Here is a 23,451-nt window from a genome sequence, read left to right as displayed (position 1 = left end):
TCCTTTACTTTCCCGGTGGTGTTTTTTTTTTTTTTTTTTTCTTTCTTTTTTTTTTCCTTTGGTGTGTGGAAGACTTCTGCTCTGTGTTTAGAGGTCTCAGTATCTGTACAGATCCTGAGGTGGGACTTATGATGAAGTCAGTCTTTGTGGTTCTAGAGGTTCTGTTACCTCAGTGTCATTTTAACCCATCTTCTGTGGTTGATGATCTTGGTCTTTGCACTGAGCCTAGGGTGGCACCTAGGATAGCGTCTTTCTTTGTGCTCCCAAAAGCCCCATTCCGTTACAATTGTCTCTGCCGGATCTTTGGGGCTGGGGATCATGATTCTTGTGCAGGTCATAGTTCAAACCCTAAACTAGGGCTTATTTATTGGTCCCAAGATGTATACAGTCTGGTCGTGAATCAAGCAGCCAGTCATCTGTAAATCCCGATCTTGGGTTTTTGTCCTACCAAAGGGAGCCAAGACTTCTGGTTTTGTCTTGTCGTTAGTTGGTAAGGTAGGCTAATCTGCTCTAAGGTCAAAATGATCGCATTTTCCCCGTTGTCAGGATATCATGTTAGAGGTGGGCCTTGTTGTTGGTCTCGTCGTATTAAGGCCGTCCTGGATTGAGTTTGTTTCCTGCAGCTGTTGTGGAGAGCTGTGCTGTTTCTATGTCGGAGATCCAGGGTTCAAGGCTGGATGAATGGTATCTAATCACCTGAGGTCTAATTTGATTCCACATGACATATTTTCAAGGCAGGAGATATCCCTATATTTTAAATAACTATGAGTTCCTATCTCTAGTAGATAAGAGCTCTCTTTTATTTTTTTTTTTAAATGTAAAATTTCCCCTTTACTTAGTGTGCCTTTGTAGGGGGAAGTGGTGCTACATTATAATGTCTGTGTATTCGTGGGTGGACTGATGGGATAACAGCCACAGGTCACCTACCAAAAAACGAAGAAAAAAAAAAAAAGGGGGGGGGATTGAAACTGTATGTGCTCACAAATATATATGAAGGACAAACATTTAAAAAAAAAAAGATAAATAAATAAATTAAAAAAAAAAAAAAAAGAAGGGGCCGGGCGGTGGCGCTGGAGGTAAGGTGCCTGCCTTGCCTTCGCTAGCCTAGGACGGACCGCGGTTCGATCCCCCGGCATCCCATATGGTCCCCCAAGAAGCCAGGAGCAACTTCTGAGCGCATAGCCAGGAGTAACCCCTGAGCGTCACAGGGTGTGGCCCAAAAACCAAAAAAAAAAAAAAAAAAAAAAAAAGAAATAAAATGAGTTAGCGAAATTTTTATGGGACCAAAGTGGTGCAAAAGACTACCTTACATTTGGGGGAGGGCAGGTAAAGAGGTGGTGTATTACAGGTCTTATGCCTATGTTGGAAGTACAGTTTTTCCCATTGTCTTTTGGGTTTTTCTTGAGCAACACCCTTTCTTTTTATAGTAAACCCATAAACAATTCAGGGGAAACCATTCCATAAGAACCAAGTCTTTTTTGACTGCACTAAGGGTTGTTTGAACTTGCTTCAAAAGGCAAGAAGAGGTAGAAAGACAAAGGAAGCCAGTGGTCTATGGAAACCACCATGTCTGCCATCTCTTCATGGAGTCTGCAGTGTCTCTGTGGTGGGAGAGAAACACTTTTCTAAAGGGAAGGGCGAGAATGTAACTTTTACTTTAAAAAAATAAGTTAGATTAAAACAAACAAGAAACACCAGAGATAATTTGCTCAAATTCTAAGATTTAGATGTCACCCTTTAGCAATCAGTCCCTAACCAGAGATGGGAGCCACAATGAATGGGTGGATGACTACATATGAATGTTTAACTGATTAGCCTATACACAGAGCAAAAGCAAGCATTTGGTTAATAGACAATATTTAGATTTCTGAATGTTAATCAGTTTGTCGCATTTATTGAATGTTTACTTCACATGGAGCTCTGCATTATGGGTGATGAAGAAAGATTTCACGCTTAACTCCTGCTGATAAATAATTTCTGAAATGCCTGAGTCGACTCTTCTGCCTAATTAAATCTAAGTTAAATCACAAGACTGAGTCTGATGACTTGGCTTTTCTACAGCTTTAGTGCACTAATTCCTCCTGCTAGTGATCACTGGGACTAGCCTGGGGAAGGCAGATGGGCTGTATGTCAACACATTGGAATCCTTCTTACAGCTGTTGATACAACCAGTTATTTGCTGAAGGGCTTCATAGTATTGATACCACACCTATGCTAAACCCTAAGATCAGCAGACTATTACGCTAGAACCAATATGCCCAAAAGCTGAAAGTTTAATGAATTGTTTAAAGCCTCAATCTACAAGTTGGAGTGAATTCTTAAAAATTATAGCAAGTGTTCCAGTTACTTGTGTCCATGTTAAAGTAAAGTTTAGTGTAAATGTACTTGTTAGTTAATATCAGCTAGTTAGGTTATATAAAACGTTGTCAAGTGTACCACCATTTAATCATACATTTTCACTTATATGTATTACAGTTTTATACAATAACCTAACATTCTTATTAGTCAAACTATGACTAGATAGAGGTATGTCCTTTTATACATATGTACATGCACAAAGACCACATGTACAGAAATTTAACTCTGCAGGAGGAGCTCTGTAAAATTTCAAATGTTGCCCATTCTTGGGAAGAAGAACATGGCCACTGTCATTAGAATGGGATGTCTGAGAAGAGCGTATAGATACTAAATCCGGTCTAAGATTTGTTGTGAGTTTGAGGATTGACATTTTCTGGGCGAGCAGCTTGTGGCTTGTGGTGTTGAAAGTACCTTGAAGGCTGGCTTGAGGATAAGTAACCAGAGATGCAGATGAGAAGACAGAATAAAACAAATGTGTGGAGAATTCACTAGAGCGAGACTGAAGGATTTTTTCTGGTAATTCCACCAGATAGTACTTTTATGGATGGCTGATGATAAAATGTTTTCACACTGAAGCCAGAAGACCTTATGTAGTACTAGCATTTCTGCACTCTGGCTACTTTCCACTTATACTTACTAAGAAATTTGAATGAAATATAGAGTCCTTATAATAAAATAGAGAGCTTATAACTCATACATACCTCATATACTACATATAGCTCTTTATTCTTCATCTATAACACATACTCATTATATGTATATATACATCTGTATGTATATATGTATACTTTTAATCCTATAATACATATCCTGTAGCTGAGATATCTGTCCACGTGTGTTAGCTTTATTTATTTTCTGGTGTGGAGTCACTTTTGTGTTTTGAAGGTGCCACTGAACCCCATGCCTGAGGTGTGGACAGCTCATACTGAATGCCCTCTCAAATTCAAAAGTGCACCCTGCATTGATGAAAGTTGAGAACTCTTTCTCTTTTCCACCACTTTCCGAGCTATTTATTGAACATCCTGTGGAGTGACAGAAATGTCCAGCGAGAATTGAATTCCACATCTCTGTGATCTCCAAGTCCACAGAGCGAGGCTGTCATCCTGGTAGGAGGCCGAGGCACCTGCAGATGGTAAATGAGGCACATAAATCTTGACAAAGACAGGAAAATCGTGCACTAAGAAGAAACATGAGAAAAATCATTGTAGCTTTCGCATGAAAACTCCCAGTATCTTGTTTGCTTGTTGCTGAGGGAGTGCCAAGAATGGATGACACAGGGTCTGAGGAACTTTAAGGGTGAGATAATCCATCAAACTTTTAGGGTGTGCCTGGCATTCATTCTTCTAAGAATATTATCAATTCATTTTATTCTCATAAAACTCCCTAAAAGAGCCTCTGTGAGTGCAGAAATTGAGGCACTGAGAACACACAGCTAGTAACTGGTTCAACCAGAGACTCCCAAACAGGCAGTTGTTGGTACCCTGGCTCCATTTAAATGGACCAAGATGTTTGAGGGTATTTTAATTTAATTTAATGGGCAGCCTCCCAACCAGTGCTCTGAAGGTCTAGGGGCTCCACTGGTGATTCTTTACCTTTATATATTTCTTCTTATTTTTTTTGGGGGGGGGAACTAGTTTGAAGAAATTCGAGAACATTACCCACTGTCCTATCTCTCTGGCAAATTCTCCCCACCCTAGTAACTCTTGATTAATGAAGCAGCAGTTCAACCCAAGAATAGCATGCTACTAGGGCTTTGTAGTGTTGGGGGCCTCCAGGGATCGATCTGGTGCTGCTTGTAGATTTTTTTTGTTGTTTTTGGGTCACACCCGGCAACGCTCAGGGGTTACTCCTGGCTCTATGCTCAGAAATTGCTCCTGGCAGGCTCAAGGGACCATATGGAAGGCTGGGATTCGAACCACCAACCTTCTGCATGCAAGGCAAATGCATTACCTCCATGCTATCTCTCTGGCCCCTGCTTGGTAGATCTTGAAGTGATGGAGGTCTGACCCAGGTTGGTACATGTGAGACTTGTACCCCAATCACTATACTATCTTCTAGGCCCTGAGATATTTTAAAATTTAATATCAGAGTGGGAAAATACCTTAGTGTGAAAGACAAAACTAAATTTTTGAGATAGCACATGTAGCAATCATAAAGCCTACTTTCTTCTGGCACTGTGCTTATAGATCACTCCTGGTAGGTCTGAGGGAACCATATATAGTGTCAAGGCTTGAGCGGATGCAAGGCACATTTCTGAACCCCTGTACTAGTTTTCAGGCCCAAATAATAAATATTTGTAAGTAATGGTAGAAGAAAAATTTTATGATATAGGAGAAAGAATTGCTTAAATAAGACTCCAATAGGAGTAACTCTCTGATAAATTCAGTTGTAAAATTAAGAATTAAAAATTACAACTCCTGTTAAACCAAACTAAGCCAAGCCAAATTGAAATCTAATGAGTTCTTCAGTGCCATTTTAAAGAAGTTTTCTGGAGAAAATGCATAAAATGCTCATGGAGGCCCTTGGAAATGATGAGGGAATAAGTTCCATACCAATCAGAAACAATGTCTGGATCATAGTGAGACTGTGTAATGAACATTTTTGGCTCAATACCAAGACAAGAGTATCATAGATGGAATTTGAGAAGTCTGCTGGCTAGGAACTCAGAAGAAACACCCATAGCTGGACCTACCACAGCAATAGGGATCCGAATTTAATGGATTCAAAGTATTTCAAGCAGATAATTTCCTGATTGGTCAAATCTAGATTTGTGACTGTTGGATGCCTTGTGAAGAGGCTGGTCGAAGGAACTGGGGTGCTAGGCCAGTCAAATAGAGCAGAGCAGTATTATTGTATGTGAGGTTGCTGCTCATTTTCATTTCAGAGCACACAGTCTTTGGAGTCAGGCTTGGCCTCAGGCTACAGTGGCTGATGCTGTTCAAGTGCTGTGACTTAATCTTCCAGAGCTTCATATAGACAGATTAATCCCTACCAGAGCTGCTTCCAGGAAAGTCCAAATGCAACTTCCTAATCCTTCTTAGCACAGCATTTCAGTTGATCAGAAGATGACAAGATGAAAGCAAGTTTTCATCTCTGAGATGGAGAAAGGCATAAATGTTTGACTCAGGGGAGAATCTATGTGAAATAGAACCAAATCCCCATTGGATGATATGTACTGATCCAGGCCTTTGTATTTGATTCTGTGAATTCCTAGAGACTTGCTCTTTGCTTTTCACTCCTGTTTCCATATACTTCCCCAGTGTTACTTAACCTATATCTCTAATATTTTCCTTAACAAAGTATATCTGCATACTATGACTAGAGAATTCTGGAAACAGAACTGAGATCTGCTACTGCTATTAGGGTTCCTTTACTTAGAATTTCCCATAATTTCTAATCACCCCAGTAGTAAGCAAAGTTCTCTATTTGTGCCATCCACAAAGTGACAGTTTATTAGAAACTACCTTTGTGCTAGGTACTAATCTTCATTCTCTCCATATTCTATTTTATTTAATGCTATAAAATCTCATGAAGGAACCACTTATAATATACTATTTTGCAGATGAGAAAGCTGAGTTATGGAGTACCTAGGTAATTTGTTTAATGTTAAATAACTGGTGAGCAATCAAGTTGGTATTCAAATTTAGGCAGATTCTAGAACCAATAATCTTCAACCTACACTATTTTTGAAATTTGTTAAAACTTTATAAAAAACTGTGATTAAAAATTATTATAGCTAATTTTTAGACGATAATTTTCCAGCACTGATTCCACCACCACTGTCCAGTTTCTCCATCAGTGTTCTCAGGTTTCTTTCCCTCCCCTCTATGCTCAGCCTGTCATCTTGTAAGGCACCTTAAAAGTTTGGTTGTTTAAGTTTGGATCTAATGATTTTAGTACTATTGACTCTGTGGTTTGGATATTAAGGTCCATTGTTCCTTAATACCAAAGATGTACCTGAATCCTTTGACGCTTGTCCCTCTAGCTTCTCATATGACTCTTCTCCCCCTACATCTATTTCTTTTCTTCTCCCTATAATCTGGGCTCAAGGATATTCTATGCAATTCCCCTTGTAAACCATGGCACTTTCTCATATAATTATTTTAAATATCATATATAAGTGATATAATCCTTCTTCAGGCTTACTTTATTTACCATGATATTTTCCAGTTTTATCCATGTTAAGAAAAATGCACGATTTAGTCATACCTTAAAGATGTGTAGTATTCCGTTATATACAAATACTATATCTTCACAATCCACTTATTGTTTTTTTTTTTTTTTTTGTGGTTTTTGGGTCACACCCGGCAATGCTCAGGGGTTACTCCTGGCTCCATGCTCAGAAATTGCTCCTGGCAGGCACGGGGGACCATATGGGATGCTGGGATTCAAACCGATGACCTCCTGCATGAAAGGCAAACACCTTACCTCCATGCTATCTCTCCAGCCCGATCCACTTATTGTTATTGGATGTTTAGGTTAACTTCAAAATTTAGCTATTGCTCAGAGTCCTGCAATGAATAATGTAATACATCTTTATCTTTATTTTAAATAATCTTTATTGTAACCAATGTGAATTACAAGTCTTTCGCAGTTATATTTGAGGTACATATGACAGTGAATTAGGGCCATTCTCACCATCAGTGTTGTCCTCTGTCCACCCCTGTTCCCAGCAGGCATCCCATACCTCACTCTTTTACCCCCTGGACTGCTAATGTAACAGGTTTCCTTTGTATATAGGTTTTTGTAGATTGGGTATCTTGATTCTCTTGTCATTGACTTTTGGTTTGGTATTTAGGTCTGATCATTTTTATTTCCACTCAATGTTCATGTGACTATTTGCTCCTGGTACCATCCACTTTTTCTTTTTCCCCTCAATTTATGAGGCAGAAGAAGATGATTCAAGTTCTGTGGTTTTATTGGGAAAAAAAGAAAGAAAACTGGGAGAATCCCACCTAGAAGCTATAAATATAAATTTAAGAGAAGAGAGGAAAAAAAAAACCCAAACCACAGCAAACCATGACACCAAACCAAAAAATTCACAACCAAAATAAAACCAATAAAACAACAAGGATAAAAAAAAAAGGAAGGAGGGCTAGTGTGCAAGGTTTTGTGATTTTGTTTTGTTTTGTTTTGCATAGTCACAGTAAGTATTGAAGAATTAGAAAGAAAATTTCCTTGGTTTAAGAGATACAGATTTTCTTCATCCTTGAAGCATAGTGTCATGAGAAAAATTACAGGTTCCAGACCTTGAACCCCAAGGTCTTTTAATGGTGCAAGGAAACATTCTACTCAGTTGTGGTTGTCAAAATCAGTCCTCTGTAATTAGAGATCTTGGTATTTGCACAGGTCATAGGGTGAACTCTAGGATAGTCTTTCCTTATGGTTCCAGAAGTTCAGCTCCATCACAGTTGTTGTAGTCAGTCTTCTGTAATTAGTGGCTGTGGTTTTTGCACAAATCCTAAGCCAAAGACTAAGCTAGGGTCTTTCTTTTTGTTTCCAGGAAAAGTTCTGCTCAGTCACAGTTGTCAAAGTCAGTCTTCTGTAATTAGTGAACTTGGTTTTTTTCACAGATCAAAAAAAGGAAGCGTCTTCTGATATCATCTTACTGTTAGGTGATAAAGTAGGGCAACCTGCTCTTAGATCAAGTTGTTGCTGTTTCCTCATAGTCAGGATGTTATATCAACCTGGCATAAGTTGCTGTCATAGAGGTATTAGGGACTCCCTGGGGGAAGTTTGATTCCTGGTACTGTTGCAGGGAACTGTGTTGGTTCTAAGGTTGGGTTCTGGGGTTTGGGGTTGGATGGTTGCTGTCTAATCACATGGAGCCTAAGTCGAGTCCCCATGACAAATGTTCCGGGTGGGAGGTGCCCCTGCATTATAAAATTTATGGGTTTTTATCCTTAGTAGATAAGAGCTTATTTCTATACATAAGATTTTCTCATTTTTTAGCATGCCTATGCTAAAGAGAACGGTGCCATATTATATTGCGGGTGCATTTGGGGGTAAGAATGACAGGATATACAATCTCTGTGCCTGTTTTTGACCCGAGCTTTTATCCCAAGCAAGACGTTTTCTTCTATAATTTCATATCTAGCAGAACCAAATCAAGCCAAATTAAAAAAAAAAAAGAATGGAGGAGGCTTCCTTTACATTTGTTTACATTTGGAAATAAACACACTAAGAGGTATAACTATTGAGAAATTAAACACACAAAAAATAATTTAGATATCCCCATTAAGTCTTTAGAGATATTCTTGGAGGGGAGTGAGATACAGGGCACATTTTCATCCCACATTGTGGTCTTATTGAGTTTGAGAAATGGCTTGCAGAAGTAAGGGATCAGGTAGTGTCCTTGAGCTGGGGGTTCTTTTGGAGCTAAATTTGGTGGCATGCAAGAGTCCACAATTTAGGGGTATGTTTGAAAAGAAAGGCCACATAGTCAGCATGAGTGGTGGTTACAGCTTCTTGCTGGGGTATGAGATGTGGGATGGAGAGGGAGCTTTGGGAGCTGGGTGGTGGCTTATTGGGTCATGAAGTCAGTCTTGGTACCTAATGAGTTAAGAATTGAGGGTAAAGAAGGTTAAATAGGGAGGGATAACATATCAGGATTAAGGGGAAAAGAGGATATAAGGAGTTCTGAAGGGGGGGAAAGAGGGATAATATTTGAGGGGCTATATACTATGTAGGCATGGATTGTTTAAGAACTGCGGGTGAAGAGGCTTAACTGGAGGAGATCAAATATTAGGGTTGAGAGGGTGAGAGGATAGCAGAGGATTTGTAAGGTGGTAGACAAAGGGTGGGTAGGAGGGATATCATATAATAGGAATTATATACAATGTGGGCAGGGATTGTGTATAATACAGATTAGATAAGTATAGAGGAGTCTACCATGTACACACTTACACACCTATATACAGACAGTGGAGATCTATCCATCCTTTGTTTAATTTCTTTTCATAAATTGAATGCAACTTGGTCTGATATAAGAATAGCTGCTCCAGTTTTTTTTTTTGTTTTCCATTGGTTTCTATAATGGAATATACTTATTTATAATTATATTACGCTACTATAGTTATATAATGTATTATTATGCTGATAATAATATAATTATTTTCCATCCTTTACTCTTTAATCCTTTACTCAGTCTGTGTCTATTTTGTGATTTTTTTTTTTTTTTTGGTTTTTGGGCCACACCCAGTGATGCTCAGGGGTTACTCCTGGCTATGTGGTCAGAAATCACTCCATGGGACTCTGGGGGATTGAACCGAGATCTGTCCTAGGCTAGCACGGCAAGACAGAGGTCTTACCACTTGCGCCACTGCTCCGGTTCTATTTTGTGATTTTTTTGGGGGGGGTCACACCCGGCAGCTCTCAGGGGGTACTCCTGGCTCTACACTCAGAAAATGCTCCTGGCAGGCTCGGAGGACCCTATGGGATGCCAGAATTCGAATCACCGTCCTTCTGCATGCTAAGCAAAAGCCCTATCTCCATGCTATCTCTCTGGCCCCCACTATTTTGTGATTATTAAATGTGTTTCCTGCAAGCATAAAATGGATGAATTTTATTTTCTGCTTTATCCTGCCACTTTGTGACTTTTGATGGGAGAGTTTAGCCTATTGAAATTCAGAAATGTTATTGATATAATGGGTCATACTGCCATTTTGCTGTGTAGGGTTGCTATATCTACAATTGGCTATTTGATTTATAGAAGGGCCTTTCAGTTCATTCAGGGCTGGTTTGGTTATCAGAAATGTTGCCACCTCTTGTTTGTGCGAGAATGTTTTTTTTTTATCTCTCCTTCCTATCTAAATAAAAGCTTTTTAGGGTAGTGGACTCTAGGTTGAACATTTATTTGATTCAATAATTTGAATATGTCATTCCACTCTTTTCTTGCCAGTACCATTTCATAAGGAGAGCAGTTGTAATTCTTATGGTATTTATCTTAAAAACTTTTTTTTCTCTTGCTGTTTTAAAGAGTCTTTTTATTTCTTTTATTTTTGAAATTTTGATTACTTATGTGTCTTGATGTTCTGTTTGTATGCTACTCTTTGCCCTCTTGAAGTTGTGCAGTTGCCTCTTTCCAGGGAGTGGGGAAGTTATCACTTCCACCATTTGTTCTTTTCCTTTCCCCTTTTCCTTACTTTCTGATAATCCTATAATTTGGAAAATATTATTCTTGTCTTTATTTAGTAAATATCTTACATTTTCTTTCATTCTTTTTTTTCTCTTGTCTATTCTGAATTACTTAATGCAGGCTTCCATTTGTCTTCAGGTTAATTTTTATGTTTCTCCTGCTATGAGATTGTGCTATTATAATTTGCTAGTGTGTCCTTTAGAAGTTTAGCATCTTCAAATCCATTTGTATAGATCTATTGTTTTCTGAAAAGTTATTCTTTGAGTGGTTTAATTTTCTTGTGACTGCATAATTTTGTTAGCATGTATTTGTTTAATTTCCATTGCCAGTGCAACAAATGTTAATTTTAAGTCTTCATTGATCAGGATCAAGTGTCTGATGGGCTGGGTACTTGCCTGTGTTTCGTGCCTATTTACCATGGTAGCTGAGTTCTTTATTTTTCCAATTATGCTTCAAGTTTTGTGAATATTAATGGTGAAATTTAGATTCTGAGTTACTTGAGAACAGATCTGTTAAGTTGTTTGTACCAGGTGGCTACTAATAATACTTCTGCTCTACAGTTTATTTGTTTTTTTTTTTTTACTTATAGTGAGTATGCCCAGAAAATTATCAACTAGTTACTCCATTGATATTTGATGTTATTTTTTTTTTTTTTGGTTTTTGGGCCACACCCGGCAACGCTCAGGGGTTACTCCTGGCTATGTGCTCAGAAGTTGCTCCTGGCTTGGGGGACCATATGGGACACCGGGGGATCAAACCGTGGTCCATCCAAGGTTAGCGCAGGCAAGGCAGGCACCTTACCTTTAGCGCCACCGCCCGGCCCCTGATATTTGATGTTTAAGGCTGTATACTGTCTGAGATATAGAAATATCACATTGCACCTGCCCTCAATTTAAGAGATGTCTGTAGTGTTTTTTGTGTTTCTGAAGTTTGGAATTTAGAGGATAGATGGAACAGAGATGGGGCCGATCTCTGACCCAGGGAAAGATATGAAGGCACAGTACAGAAAGTGGAATTCCCAGGCTTGCAGGATTGTGGCTGAATGGAATTTCAGGGCCTATCCTGACACAATTTTAAAACATTTTTCTTCTATTATTATAGAAGAAATTTTATTTTCTTTTATTATATAAAAGAATAAAATAAAATTATTTTATCTTTTATATAAATCTTAAATATAAATTTATATATAAAGTTATTTATATATAAATTTATATAAATTTTAAATATAAATTTATATATAAATTTATTTATATAATTTATATATAAATTTATATATAAATTTAAAATATAAATTTTAAATATAAAAAATTTTATCTTTATATAAAAGAATAAAATAAAATTATTTTATTCTATTATTATAGGAACTTAGGGTGAATAAAACCTCCTTATGTCTCCCCTAAAAATAATTATTTCTGGAAAGTACACCTGCCTAGTGGGGCCCGACTGTGAAAAACTGTGAGTGCTGCCTGTGTGTGTCTGTCTACTGTCCTCTTGTGTGAACCTCTTGGGAGTGGGCCAAAAAGAGGCTCCAGAAAACTCGCTCTCCCAGAAGCCAATTCCAGGGTGGGACTCCATAACATTAAAACCGGCTAGCCTTTGCAGAAGCAGGGTCCCCTGTTTGTGATGCCAGGCTGGGAAAATCCACGAAAATACGCCTGCCCAGTGGGGCCCGACTGTGAAAAACTGAGTGCTGCCTGTGTGTGTCTGTCTACTGTCCTCTTGCGTGAGCCTCTTGGGAGTAGGCCAAAAAGAGGCTCCAGAAAACTCGCTCTCCCAGAAGCCAATTCCAGGGTGGAACTCCATAACATTAAAACTGGCTAGCCTTTGCAGAAGCCAGGTCCCCTGTTTGTGACACCAGGCTGGGAAAATCCACGAAATTATGCCTGCCCAGTGGGGCCCGACTGTGAAAGACTGTGAGTGCTGCCTGTGTGTGTCTGTCTACTGTCCTCTTGCATTAACCTCTTGGGAGTGGGCCAAAAAGAGACTCCAGCAGAGCACGGCTGCTCCCTTTCGCTAAGCGGCCATACACTCTTTCTAAGAAAAGAACACCATCGCAACAAGAAGAAAAAATCACACTAAGAACCATGCTAGATCACAGAAGCAAGCATTTCTCCTGGGACTGTCTTCTCTGCTGCATGCTCGGGCCTAAGATTTGATCCTGTGTGAGGCTTCATCCACGGAGGACTCCCCTCCTTTAGAGACAAGTCGGCCCATCCAGAAAGGGCGGAGCCAGAGGAGTGTGCCGCCTGCATCATATAGCCAATGAATAACACCACAACACGTAAAAAAAATCCACAATACAAGTGTGACAATGGGGAAACAACGCAGGCCAGCATCAGACATAGAGAATGAAGATGACAATTCTGATGACCAGATAACGACCAACCAACTAATCAACCTCTCAGATAAGGACGTTAGACTAGCAATATGGAAGATGCTCAAAGACCTCCAAGAAACCATGGATCAAGTTGAACAGAACACTAATAAGAACCAAGAAAATATGAAGACAGAAATCACAAAACTCCAAAATGAAATAACATGTCAACTAACAGGCCTGAAAAAGTCAGTAAACAAAGTGAATGACAAAATGGATAAGCTCTGGGACAGGGTATCAGAAGCTGAGAATAGACTTGGTGCTGTGGAAGATGAGATACATAACAATTCCATACAGCAGGAGAGATTGGAAATAAAACTTAAAGCAAATGAACAAACAATGGAAAAATTAGTCAAAAAATGGGAACAGATGAAAATAGAAGTCTATGATAAGCTCAACAGAAACAACTTAAGAATCATTGGAGTCCCAGAGACCCAGGAAGAAAATTTCCAGGAAGAATCAACGGTCAAGAACATCATTAAAGAGAAACTTCCAGAGCTAAAAAATATATGTGATCAAATCCTGCATGCTCGAAGAGTACCAACCAAAAGAGACCCCAGAAAAACCACCCCAAGACACATCCTAGTCACAATGACAAATCCCACAGATAGAGACAGAATTCTGAAAACAGCAAGATCAAAAGGGGAAATTACATTCAAGCTAGCATCCTTGAGATTTACAGCAGACCTGTCACCAGAAACACTCAATGCCAGAAAACAGTGGTGGGATATTGTGACAAGACTGAACGAAATGAATGCTTCACCTAGAATTCTGTACCCAGCAAAACTCACTTTCCGGTTTGACAGAAGAATACATGGTTTCACAGACAAAAAACAGCTCAGAAACTTTACAGACTCAAAACCAGTCTTAAGAGAAAAACTGAAAGACCTAATTTAAGACAAGACTAACCAAAAGACACACCAAATTTCGATATAAAGATGGCATTAAATCCCAGGACAATTCTTTCTCTCAACGTCAATGGACCAAATGCACCAGTTAAGAGACACAGAGTGGCTAAATGGATCAAAAAACTCAATCCAACCTTCTGCTGCCTACAAGAAATGCACCTGAATAGTCAGAACAAACATAGACTCAAAATAAAAGGCTGGAGAAAAATTATTCAAGCAAACAACACCCATAAAAAAGCTGGAGTGGCCATACTAATATCAGATAATGCAAACTTTATACTCAGGAAGGTTGTAAGGGACAAAGATGGACATTTTATATTAACCAAGGGGTATGTAGAGCAGGAAGAAATAACTCTCCTAAACATATATGCACCGAATGAGGGGCCAGCAAAATATTTAATACAACTGTTGACAAATCTGAAAAGTAATATCAATAACAACACAATAATTGTTGGGGACTTCAACACGGCTTTGTCAACACTGGATAGGTCAACCAGACTAAAACCCAACAAGAATATACTAGACCTGAGGAGAGAAATGGAAGAAAGAGGCCTAGTAGATATATAAAGGACACTCCATCCCCAGAAACCTGGATACACATTCTTCTCCAATGTACATGGGACATTCTCCAGGATAGACTACATGCTGGCAGATAAAACATACCTCTATAATATCAAGAGAATAGAAATTTTGCAGACTACCTTTGCTGACCACAAGGCTCTGAAATCGTTTTTGAATTCCAATGGGACTCAGAAGAAACACTTTAACACCTGGAAGTTAAACAGGCTCATACTCAATAACCAGTGGGTCCGAGATGAAATCAAGGAGGAAATCAAAAGGTTCCTGGAAACAAATGACAATAAAGACACAAACTATCAGAACTTATGGGACACAGCAAAAGCAGTACTGAGAGGAAAATTTATAGCTTTGCAAGCACACATCAGGAAGGAAGAAGGAGCTTACCTGAGTAGCTTAATGATACAGCTAATAGAACTAGAAAGTGCTCAACAAAAGGACCCAAAAATAGGGAGGCAGAAGAAAATAAGATAGCTGAAAGCAGAAATCAATGAAGTGGAAACCCAAAAAACAATCAGAAAGATTAACGAAAGCAGAAGTTGGTTCTTTAAAAAAATAAACAAGATTGATTGACCACTGGCAAAACTAACAAAGAAAGAGAGAGAGAGAAACTTGATAACTCGTATTAGGAATGGAAAAGGAGAGATCACTACTGATATGACAGAGATTCAAAGGGTAATCAGAAACTACTTTGAGAAACTCTACACCACTAAAAATGAGAACCTGGAAGAAATGAATAAATTCTTGGACTCTTATAATCTTCCATGGTTGAAGGAAGAGGATGTAGCATATCTAAACACCCCCCTCACCATTGATGAAATTAAAATGGTAATCAAATGTCTGCCCTCCAAAAAAAGCCCAGGCCCAGATGGATTCACTAATTAATTCTTTCAAACTTTCCAAGAGGAACTACTACCAATCCTGGCAAGACTCTTTCATGAAATTGAACAAACGGAAACACTTCCAAATAGCTTTTATGAAGCCAACATCACCTTGATACCTAAACCAGACAGAGATACTACGAAAAAAGAAAATTGCAGACCAATATCACTGATGAATGCAGATGCAAAGATCCTCAACAAAATCCTGGCAAATAGGATTCAATACCTCATTAAGAAGATCATCCACTATCATCAAGTAGGTTTCATCCCAGGAATGCAAGGATGGTTTAACATCCGTATATCTATCAACATAATACACAACATCAACAACAAGAAAAATAAAAACCACATGATCATATCAATAGATGCAGAGAAAGCATTTGATAAGTTCCAACACCCATTCTTGATCAAAACTCTCAGCAAGATGGGAATGGAAGGAACCTTTCTCAATATAGTTAAGGCCATCTACCACAAGCCAGTGGCAAATATTATCCTCAATGGAGAAAAACTAAAAGCTTTCCTTTTAAATTCTGGCACAAGACAAGGCTGTCCTCTCTCATCACTCCTATTCAACATAGCACTGGAAGTACTTGCTAGAGCGATTAGGCAAGAAAAAGATATCAAGGGAATCCAGATAGGAAAGGAAGAAGTCAAGCTCTCACTGTATGCAGATGACATGATACTCTACTTAGAAAACCCTAAAGACTCTACCAAAAAGCTTCTATAAACAATAGACTCACATAGCAAGTTGGCAGGCTACAAAATTAACACACAGAAATCAATGAGCTTTTTATGCACCAATAGTAATAAGGAAGAAATGGACATTAAGGAAAGAACCCCAGTCACAATAGTGCCACACAAACTCAAATATCTTGGAATCAACTTGACTAAAAATGTGAAGGACCTATTCAAAAAAAAACTATAAAACTCTGCTCCAAGAAATAAGAGAGGACATGTGGAAATGGAAACGCATACCCTGCTCATGGATTGGCAGGATTAATATCATCAAAATGGCTATACTTCCCAAGGCATTATACAGATTTAATGCGATCTCTCTAAAGATACCCATGACATTCTTCAAAGAAGTGGATCAGGTACTCTTGAAATTCATTTGGAACAATAAACACCCTAGAATAGCTAAAGCAATCATTGAGAAAAAGAATATGGGAGGACTTACTTTCCCCAACTTTAAACTTTACTACACAGCAATAATTATCAAAACAGCATGGTATTGGAATAAGGACAGGCCCTCAGATCAGTGGAATAGGCTTGAATACTCAGAAAATGTTCCCCAGACATACAATCACCTAATTTTTATAAAGGAGCAGGAAATCCTAAATGGAGCAGGGAAAGCCTCTTCAACAAGTGGTGTTGGCACAGCTGGATAGCCACTTGCAAAAAATTGAACTTAGACCCCCAGCTAACATCATGTATGAAGGTAAAATCCAAATGGATTAAAGACCTCGATATCAGAACCAAAACCATAAGATATATAGAACAGCACATAGGCAAAACACTCCAGGACATTGAGACTACAGGCATCTTCAAAGAGGAAACTGCACTCTCCAAGCAAGTGAAAGCAGAGATTAACAGATGGGAATATATTAAGCTGAGAAGCTTCTGCACCTCAAAGGAAATAGTGTCCAGGATACAAGAGCCACCCACTGAGTGGGAGCAACTATTCACCCAATACCCATCAGATAAGGGGCTAATCTCCAAAATATACAAGGCACTGACAGAACTTTACAAGAAAAAAACAATCCCTAATCCCATCAAAAAATGGGGAGAAGAAATGAACAGACACTTTGACAAAGAAGAAATACAAATGGCCAAAAGACACATGAAAAAATGCTCCACATCACTAATCATCAGGGAGATGCAAATCAAAACTACAATGAGATACCACCTCACACCACAGAGAATGGCACACTTCACAAAGAATGAGAATAAACAGTGGTGACGGGGATGTGGAGAGAAAGGGACTCTTATCCACTGCTGGTGGGAATGCCGTCTAGTTCAACCTTTATGGAAAGTGATATGGAGATTCCTCCAAAAACTGGAAATCAAGCTCCCATATGATCCGGCTATACCACTCCTAGGAATATACCCTAGGAACACAAAAATATAATACAAAAACCCCTTCCTTACACCTATATTCATTGCAGCACTATTTACAATAGCAAGACTCTGGAAACAACCAAGATGCCCTTCAACAGACGAATGGCTAAAGAAACTGTGGTACATATACACAATGGAATATTATGCAGCTGTCAGGAGAGATGAAGTCATGAAATTTTTCTATACATGGATGTACATGGAATCTATTACGCTGAGTGAAATAAGTGAGAGAGAGAGAGAGAGAGAGAGAGAGAGAGAGAGAGAGAGAGAGAGAGAGAGAGAGAGAGAGAAACGCAGAATGGTCTCACTCATCTATGGGTTTTAAGAAAAATGAAAGACATTCTTGCAATAATAATTTTCAGACACCAAAGAGAAAAGAGCTGGAATTTCTAGCTCACCTCAGGAAGCTCACCACAAAGAGTGATGAGTTTAGTTAGAGAAATAACTACGTTTTGAACTGTCCTAACAATGACAATGTATGAGGGAAATGGAGAGCCTGTTTAGAGTACAGGTGGGGGTCGGGTGGGGAGGAGGGAGACTTGGGACATTGGTGATGGGAATGTTGCACTGGTGATGGGTGGTTTTCTTTACATGACTGAAACCCAAACACAATCATGTATGTAATTAAGGTGTTTAAATAAAAAAAAAAGAAAGAAACTAAAAAAAAATTATTTCGGAATATTTCATTGGGTAGACAAAATAGAATGTATGGATTAGTTTTAGCATTTTATATATTATTGACTCTAAGTTATCATTAATAGAAAGATGTGGCCATATTTTGTGTGGCATTTAAACCATGAAAAGATAGGATAGTGTGATAGAATAGCATGATTCATATCTTCATCTCATTTCTTAAGTATTTCTTTAATTTCAAAGGTTTTGATGATTTCTCTTGCCTTTTATCTCAGTAACTAAATATGAAGTTTTATGTCCCTTTCCTTTATTTCCCCAGAAAGAGCTAGTTTGTTACATTCTAAAAGATATGAAGTTTTAGTTCTTTCTTCAGCATCAAAGGTTTATTTTACCAATGTCTCATGTACATCCCACTCCTCTGCCTTCTTTTCTGTAAAAAGATGAACAGCTCACTTCAATATTGAATCATTTAATGTTTTATAGTATATTCTTTTTATTACAGAAATATTTATGTATATTAACAAAGAAAAGGAATCAATTAGTAAATTCCCTGAATCCATTATCTAGCTTCAGCAATCACTAACAATTTATTATTTTAGTTTGAAGCCATTTTTGATTGTGATGAAACTCAACACATGAGTGAAGACAAGAAGATTCACTCTCTTCAAGTTGGGGTACATAAGCAATAATATTCCCACTTGAATTGTTTCCTCAATGAAAAAAATGGAAGCCTTTGAAAAGGTACACTCCTTCAGGGATAGTAGGTGAGAGACATTTGGGTCAAAGAGATTCATGGTATATTGAAGGCCAGAATTGGCTTTGAGAGGAAAATTTATTGTAGTATATAATGATGTTGATTTATAATAAGGTGCATCTGAAAATTAAACAATGCAATCATATAGTGTCATTTTAATAAAAATAAAAATAAACATAGAACTTCTACGTTAAAAAAATAGTATATCTTAGAATTGATAACTTAGAGCATCAGTGAGACCCAGTTGTTTTTTACTTAAGAGTCAGTCAGGACTTTATTACTCTTTCTTGGAAACCTTTCTTCTCTTTTTTCTTTGCTTTTCTTCTTTACTTTGTTTTGCTTTTTCCTTCCTTTCACCAGTGTCCCTAGTTTCCCTCCTGCCCATGATCTGCCTCTAATATAGGCACTATTTTCCCCCTCTCCTGACTGGCTTGGTTTATTAATTTGCACACAACCCTGCTTCAGATCAGCTCACCAGAGGATGGAAATATGGTGCATGGGATGATTTCATAAATAATCTTCTTACATTTATATTCTATTAAATACCCTTCTCCTTTGTGATGTTGGTGAGATGATTGGATAATACTTGACTGTACTCAGCGCTCATTTCTGGTTCTTTGCTCAGGGATTACTTCTGATGAGTCACTGGGGACCGTAAGTATACCCAAGAGCTAACCAGAGTTTTTTGCAATGCACTGTAAGATATTGCAGTGTATCGCTCCACTCCCATAGTCTATTCCCATTTTTTTCTCTTGGTTATAGGCACTTTTTGACTTTTAACTTTTCCCCTTCTTTTAGTCAGCACCTAGTATTGGTCCAGAGTTCTGACTGTCTTCTATCATTTTCACAGTGGTCCTTTCCCTAAGCTATCTTACCTTTCACCTTCCTCCCTACCCACCGCCAGGCAAACTTCCTGCTAAGAAAAAATTCAGTGTCCAAGGCAGATTCCATAAATGAAGTTCGGTGCTCTGGAACTATTGTTAGTCTTTTCTGAGAATCTGAGAACCCTGAGGTTCTCCAATACCTGGATGGGCTCAAAGCCTCTTCCACATGTCTGAAGGTGCTGATCACCAAAGCAATCAGGCTACTTATTTCTGCATGACTCCATCTTCTGAGAAGATTCTTATAGTCCTCTCCAAATGGGTCATCAACGCTGTGTCATGGTTGAAATTAGACACACAGGGCTGCCTTGCCCATAGACTGAGGATGTTATATATACTGATTCCACATCACCACTTGTCTGAGTCCTTCTAATGAAATCAGTTGGTTCTTTGTACTTATTTTCAGCAAGGCCTTTGTCACACTGCATCTTGGGAGGAAGGTGTGAAGATTTCCCAAAGAAGGTATTTTCTCCAATCAGAGTAGATTTACAGGAGTGTCTCTTCATCCTAATGAAGTTGTCTTTGGGAGATTTCAACCCTGAGGCTACACCTTTCACCTGAAAACACATCACAATCAGAATTCAGGTAAGACTCAAGGATGGCTTAACTAAAGATATTAAAAAAATAATCAAGGATAGATCTCAGCACCTTGTCCTTAACTACCTTAGACTTCTTATCGACTTCACTCACTCATTTACTCTCTATCCTCCATTCTAGCAATGTGTTCTGTGAGGTCTGTTCTTAATTCTCAATCTCATGTTCTCTATTTGTGTTTGGAAGCTGACAAAATCTAGTCAATCTTACTTTGATTTGGCATTCTCTAGCACAGGCTCATAGTCCGCATCTCCATCTGTTGTTTCTGGTTATTTTAGGTGACAGCTTCCCTAGAGTCAGCTCTGGCTGCCAGAGATTGGTGTTGATTTTTTGGCCTATCCCTGACAGCACCTGGGAAGGACCACTTGCAAAGAGAATTTGGAAAGATTTTTATGGATCATTTGGATAGTTCTCATATCTCTGGACAGAAGCAACAAAGACTCTGCTGAGATTTTGAAAATTCCAAATGCAATCCAGTATAGCTTTCTTCTATTTACATATGCTTTTTTTTTTTTTTTTTTGGAGGGAGTATTTTGGTCATCAGTCATGATTAGGGTCAGAATGATGAATAGATGGTGATGCTCTGATTGAGGAAGGCTGGAAATCTTGCAGTCTTCACCAAGTAATAGCCACGTACTAGTCACAGCAGTACCTGAAAAATTTACATCACTGGGAGATTTATGTTGAGTCAAAAGATACCTTGTCCAGTTCAATGTTGCCATTTATCAGGGAGAGTTTTCAATTAAACATCTTAGCACACGTGCAGAGAATCACAGTTCTGTTTTGAAGGTGCCACCTAGAAATCTAATGATCACACTAAAACAGCTCAGTTTCTGAGACTGAGGAGTTGGGCATGGGGAAAGACCGGTGGTGAGCTTGCAAGAGAGGGAAGGACAAGTGACTGACATCAGAGGTAAGAGCCACAAAGTGGGAGCATAATGACCATGGATATTGGCAAGTAGGGTAAAAGACAGTAAAAGCTCACCAAAGTTAATTCTTCATTTATACATAAGGATAACCAGCCCTTGCCTTATCCAAACTCCATAATGCTCTTTCTTATTCACTTGTGAATTGTTCCACACCCCCTTTTGTCCCTATTCATCTCAGCAGCAGTGAACATGGAGAAAAGAACAATGAATCTGAAGTCAAAGGCCATGACTTTAATCTTCTTTTCTTACCTGTTCAAGTGTATAATTATTGTGGTGATATACTTAGAGCTCGCCCTGAAAGTATTTTGAAAACTGTGAAACTCTCAGGCAAATGCCCATTGAGTTCTCTTGGAAAACACCTGCTTGCGCAGTGTCAATCATGCTCATTTTCTGAAAACTCATCCTAGATTTTTGTAACGTATTGAGGCTACAGAAACCTCTTTGGATTTTGCAAAACTTGAGTGAGGAATTTTCGTCGAGACTGGCAGTTTGTTGTTTTCTCTTGGGACTGACCTGGTAGGAGCTGTCCAAAGTGTCAACTTCTGGGTGGTTGTGTGGACAGAGAGGGTGATGTGTCTGCACTTCAAATCCAAAACACACTGTGCTTGCAGAGACCTTTAATGTGCTGCTTTCTCAGCCTGAAACAAAAAAAGTCTGCCCCAATTTGCTGGGTTCACAATGGCAGATATTGTTGCCTGGGAATTTTCTGCAAATGTCAAAGCCATTAACAGGCTGTGGGAGGCAGCGCTTTCACTGAACCTTTCCTCCAACCCCCGCCCTGCCCTCTGCAATTTCAACAGGAGGACTTATGCCCTTCTGCTCTTTCTATGGGGCCCGGATTGGAGAGAGCAAATGATCTCTTGAAATGTGTGGACAAGAATAAATCTGAACTTTGTGTTTGTTTTGGGTTCAGTATCTTCTTGCTGCTGATTTTTATTTTATTTTTATTCACAAAATAAGGATACTATCATGCTTTCATACTAGTTAAAAAATAAAGCAAGAAAGCAAGAATCAGGCCTCAACCTTATTTCCACTCCAAAGGGTGCCATCTCTCCTTCAACTCTTAACATGGTCTCCTCCACACCCCAAACCTCCTCTAACCCTGACTTATCTTTCCCTCTTCCTCTGGCCCAGTTTCTAAATCATGTAATTTGTATCTTGCCCTCACCCCCTTAACCTCCTACCCACCAATCTTCTACAAGAGGTGCTTATTTAAAAAAATTAGTTTCTGTACTGTGATTTATAGTATTGCTGATAGGGTTTCATGCATAGCGCTAAACTAACTTTCAGCATCACTTCGTTTTCCCAGTTGAGTGCTTTCCTCCACCATAGACATTGACTACTCCTTGTCCTATCTCCTTCAAGTGGCATGTTTCTTTCTAAATGCCAGTTCTCATGTGTTTTGTTTCCATTGTCGTGGGTCATTCATTATTCCATCATGATCTTTGTATTCTGCATATAAGAGAGATCATTCTGTGTCAGTCATTTTTTCCTCTAACTTCACGCAGCATCATACTCTCTAGATCCTACCATGTAGCAGCAAAATTCATGACCTTATCTTTTCTTATGGATGAGTAATATTCCATTGTGCATATATACCATAGTAGCTTTATCCAGTCATCTATTCTTGGACACTTGGATTTTTCCAGATTTTGACTATTGTGTATAGATAGTACTGCAAGATAGGGGTACAAATGTCTTTTCTCCATTTTATTTTTTGGGTCTTTGGGATATGTTCCAAGAGGTAGAGTTTCTAGGTCAAATGAAAGCTCACTTTATAGATTTTTTGGGGGGCGTATGTTCATATTTTTTTTCAGGAATACTGGACCAGTCTATATTCCCATCAGCAGTAAAGTAAGAGTCCCAATCTCCCTGTATTCATGCCAGCACTGGTTGTTCTTATTTGTTTTCATGTGTATGATTTGTTTTCTGTGTGATGATATGGTATCTTATTGTTCTTTTCATTTGCATCATTGATGATTAGGTATGCAAAGCATTTTAATGTATTGTTAGCCATTTATATGTTTTTGAGGAAGTTTCTATTCATCTCTTCTCTCCATTTTTTTTTGTGATGGGGTTGAAAAAGATTGGGATTGCCTGAAAAGGATTTTCAGTAGGTGGTCTTTTTTAGGTTTGAAAGAACTCACTAATGAATCCATCTGGGCCTGGGCTTTTGTTCTTGGGTAGAATTTTGATCATCATTTAGATATTCTCAAAAATGATAGGTCTGTTCAAGGGTATCAATTATTTTTGATTCAGTCCTGGGAGGTTATAAGAGTCCAAGATTTTACCCATATCTCTAGGTTCT

Source organism: Suncus etruscus, chromosome 12 (genome assembly GCF_024139225.1).
Source record: "Suncus etruscus isolate mSunEtr1 chromosome 12, mSunEtr1.pri.cur, whole genome shotgun sequence".
Lineage (NCBI taxonomy): Eukaryota > Metazoa > Chordata > Mammalia > Eulipotyphla > Soricidae > Suncus > Suncus etruscus.
Note: the sequence above shows the minus strand (reverse complement) of the source record.